Source organism: Acipenser ruthenus, chromosome 16 (genome assembly GCF_902713425.1).
Source record: "Acipenser ruthenus chromosome 16, fAciRut3.2 maternal haplotype, whole genome shotgun sequence".
NCBI classification, from domain to species: domain Eukaryota; kingdom Metazoa; phylum Chordata; class Actinopteri; order Acipenseriformes; family Acipenseridae; genus Acipenser; species Acipenser ruthenus.
In genome coordinates, this window is record NC_081204.1 from 13,267,082 (window position 1) to 13,272,122 (window position 5,041).

Below are 5,041 nucleotides of genomic sequence, written 5' to 3' on the forward strand. Positions count from 1 at the left end.
TTGGATTTGTCTGGGAGCATTTAACCAATGAAATGAAGACATTACTGAATGATAAAGCACTAAACAAGTTCAACTTAAAATTGACTTAAATAGTGAACTTTCGATGGTTTGAATCCCAATGCACGTAAAAAATTAGTTGCACAACAGGAAGCTTGTTGTAAACCAGGGGAGTTTTCACTCTGAGTACCAGAAACCAGCCATATGCAGGGTATTTATTTATTGAGAGGGCGGCTTGCAATACAGCCTTCACAGCATCCCTGAAAACAGGAAAGGCCCTTAAACCTTTGGGAAAGTGCACAATGGCAATACTGGAGGATCTCACTGGTCTGATGAATCAGATTATTTTAGAACTCAGGGGTGACTCACAGTGCGTTAAAGCACTAGCATTTCATCGTCTAACTTAGGCTGAGGGAAAATGAAGCCAGTTTTTCAGGAACAGTGGCTTGAAACCTGCTCCCAGGAGACAGAGAGACTTAGTTTGAGGCAAATTTGCTGTATTAAACCCCAAGTCTCCCCTGGTGTGCCATGCAGCGGCCTAAAACCCAGTCTACTGAAACCAAGTTTCAAGCCAGAAAGTGGCTTCGTGTTCCCTCAGCTTTTAGGCCTCAAGTAAATGTGCCCAGCTTGAATGTGCGGTAAGGTCAGGCTGAATAGAGAGTTACATGACAAATGTGAATAGCACCATTACTTTTCTAGTTTTCAATAGTTTGGCAATTGTATAACTAACTTTAATATTAGCTGACCCCTCATTGACAACGTTTCTGACTATACAGTATAACTACATCTAGGATTTGGCAATTGATTAGTTGATTAAAAAAATACTTGAAATAAATAAAAAAAAAAAAAGTGGTCATATTATTCAAATCAATGTAAATATTTGTACAAATTCCAGTAAGAAATCATGTATTTTTTTGGACTCAGGAAGCAAGTTACTTCCATTATGAAATTCCTACACTATTCTGTAAATTATTCCATTTGGGTTTTTGGCAGATATCTCCACTGCTTTAATAAAATGCCTGGGGCTGAATTTTCAGATTTGATAAACAGGGCCCAAAACATTGGCAGTATCCATTTCAGTATGATAAGACCAGCAACTAAATGTGGTGTCCCCTAAACAAAATGACATCTACAAAGTGAAGCTATCTTAAAGTCTTATCTATGACCCCTCCCAGACCAGCCTAGGTCCCAAACAAGTCTGGGCGATACAGTCTGTGCTTCCTCTTTACCTAAAATTGTAGTCATCAGGCAGGACATCGCCCATCAAGTAATCCCTGCATGTTTTGGCGATCTGCTTGAGCAGGTCCTTCTTGCTGAAGCCGTATCCGTTCAAAACAGTACCTCCAAAAAGCAGTTTCCCCTGAGCATACATCTGTTGACAAACAGACAGGAAAGGACCTGACAGTAGAGAAGAGCACGCTGAGGTCGGGAGTCTCTGGACCACACAGTTTTCCTTTTCCTGTTTTTTGTCTTGGGAGATCTTGGCTGTACGCTTTTTTTAACTAGACATAAAGAACCCTATAAAAGCAAACATAATTTCTGGTGGGTTTACAAAAATTCACGTGATGTGCTTTGTCTGGACCCTCCCCCCTGCTGGGTTCTGGTGAATTGCATCACAACAATTGCAGAAGAACAGAATAAAACGACGGCCGTAACATAATCTCTGCCAGTTCAGTGATACTGTGTTTTAACTAATCCAGAAATGATTTGAATTCACGATCAACAGGCAATCTTCAGCAAATCATTCACTTTCCTAGAACATTAGAAATGAACCATTCACTTTCCTAGAACATTAGAAATGAACCATTCTCTGTTCAAGGATTTACACATAGACTTAAATAGAACAGTGTAAGGACTGTGCATCCAGAAAAAGACAGAGAAATGTACTCTTCAAATATAACAGTATTCCATGTACACGCTTGACTCACATGTCAAAATAAGCCTCATCATCTGGAATCTGGTGAAAACAATCAGAATTACATAATTAGTACAGTAGTAGCAGTGCAAGTATTAGTATATAAGTTTTAGGTGAGCCCACACATTTTATTAATATGTTAGTTACTTTTGGAAACAATAGTGCAGAAAATGGCAGTACACATGTTTTGCACAGTGTGCTGCAGTGTATTAGTCAGTAGATCAGCCCTGTAGCGCCCCCTGGTGTATATTAGCTCCTCTAGGCCTGTGTTGTACTCATTAAATACACCATGGAAAGGAACTGAGATGACCAGCTACAGGGTAGAGTGTGGTCGGCGCTTGCAAGCTGGCAGTGTTACAGGGGGACAGAGCAGGGCTTTCCGTTCACAGAGCAGCACTGATGCGAGGCAAGGCTAAGGCAGGATCTACACCCCTCCCTGGAGCTCCTCCCTGCCCTGGCTGTGATGAGGAGGGAGGACGAGAAAAAACGCTAACCGCTAACACTGGGGTGTACATTTGGTTTAACAGAATTATCTTCCAAATATAATAAATGTAGTATGACAGGAAAACTTTGAAAAGGCACACTTCCATGCAGCACACCATGATGTACTACCTGTAAATATATTAACACCCAAACAGAGATCAGAGGCACTAAATCATCAGTCAACATCCATTAACCCTTTACATGTACCTGTAAAAGAAATAGTATACTGCATCATCTGCAAGAAATGCAACAAACTGTACACTGGGCAGACTAAAAGACGTTTAGCACTTTGTGGAACCCTTACGAAGCCATTGAACAAATGCTGCTTGGAAACAAAGGGAACGTCAGTTTATCTTCAAACTAAGAACTTTGGAACCTCTTGGAATGAACATTCTATCCCGACATGATCATGACATCATCCACAGAATTCCTGAAAAATAACAAGTTAACTGCACTGTTTACTTAAATTTTCTTTTACACAGCTGAAGGGCTTTTGTCCAAAATGTCCTGAAATCAATTATTTTTTAATCATTTACACATTTCGTAGATCTAAAAAAAATCTTTTCATTTTTGTATACTGCAGTTATACCTCCTTTCAAATAACAGTATTATCTTCGTATACAACAGGGTATTTCAGAGCCTGTTATTGGAGGCTCCTTCATGCTTAACATACAGTGTAAACTAATGTTGGAAATAGCTTGAGAGGTGGGTGTTGCAAAAGGCCGGAATTTTCCCAAGTGTTTAACCCTAACCCTTTTCTGTTTGGCTTTTGGATCTTGACAGAAATAGAATACAGTAGGGCTATCACCATATAGTCGACTAGAAAAGCGACAGCTTACCTCACAAACTGGTAGACTAATTGCATGTAATGTGACTGAAGTGCGGCAATTGTGAGCAGGTGGTTTCAGACTGCTGCAAGCCAAGACATATAAATTACATTTTAGAACAATAAAAAAAAGTTTTACAAAATTTCCAAGCGGTTTTAAAAATCTAGTGCACAAAGACCAAAGTGTTCAGAAACAGTATGCTCAGAGCATCAGATATTATCAAATAGTCAACCTATTCGACTATGTCAAATTAGCAGTCGTTCTACCCTTGGTATCTGGATATCAACTCAGCTACAGTATTAAAGCAGATTAAAAAGTGAGTAGTAAGCTCTGTTGAATCAACAGGAGTCCCTGCTACAATGCAATCCGGCGTGTGTCTGCAACCAGGGCGCCATGGAAAGCAGTACTGGTGCTACGAAAGGATTTTCCACAGGAGGCCTCTCAGTCTTGTAATCTCAATACTCTTTCTGTGATGACAGTCTTATACCCCTTTGGGGTGCTGGACTTTCAATGTCAGTAAAAAAAAATGAATTTTATATTGTATAGGTTATTATTTGGGCTAGTCCACAAAATATGTGATGCATTATTCACTGCTATGCAGAAATTGAAATAAAAATCAAGACATGTATAATGTCACACTTTTCTACGACACTACTAAAGAATGACCTATATATCTATCAAATGGCAGTTTTTTAAAAAGCTTGCATCTTTTGCACAATGTGGCAGAGAGCCAGGCTCTGATGAGAGGATGAGAGAGAGAGAGAGAGAGAGAGAGAGAGAGAGAGAGAGAGAGAGAGAGAGAGAGAGAGAGAGAGAGAGAGAGAGAGAGAAACAGGAAGTTCTGGTTCGGGAATAAATATGGCTGAACTAATCAGAAAGGAAAATTCCATTATTTTCCCTGTGCAAAAACTGGACTTGGAATAAAGGCTTTTTTAAAACCTTGATAGAAATAATTTCATCCTGTCCTTGAAAGCCGCTGGGTCGCTGACTTTTCGAAAGGGGACACTGAAAAACAGTACGGTGCTGGAAACGACAATAAAACGTTTTATTCAAAATCCTGCAGGCATCTTATAGACAAAGGCTGGAGTGTTTAACTGTACAGAATTCAATTTTAAAAATACACACAATAAATAAGAACATGAAAAAATGTATGAACAAAAGGAGGCCATTCAGCCCATCTAAGCTTGTCTGGTTCCAAGTTGTGATTCTGTCTCAACAACAGAGCTAGGTAACCTATTCCATACCCTCACCACTCTGTGTGAAAAAGTATCTCCACTTAATTTTCCAGCTATGTCTGTGGTCCAGATTTCTGTACTGCACAAAGCATTGGTTAGGGTGAACTATCATTTTCCTGACATTAATGCCAGTGATAATGGGGCCACCACTCTCAAATAAAGGATCCCATTGATTTAGGGTTACAGCTTCTCAATATACAAAGGCAATGTAATAGCCTTGCTCTTTCATCTTAATTGTGTCTCTCTTAAGAAAGGACTCATTGTGTTGTTCTGCTATTCATTTTGAGCATTTTTATGCTCTATTTTAAATGCACATTTTAGTGCTTTAAAATGAGCTACAGACGTGCTCAAATTTGTTGGTACCCTTACAGCTCATTGAAATAATGCTTCATTCCTCCTGAAAAGTGATGAAATTAAAAGCTGTTTTATCATGTATACTTGCATGCCTTTGGTATGTCATAGAATAAAGCAAAGAAGCTGTGAAAAGAGATGAATTATTGCTTATTCTACAAAGATATTCTAAAATGGCCTGGACACATTTGTCGGTACCCCTTAGAAAAGATAATAAATAATTGGATTATAGT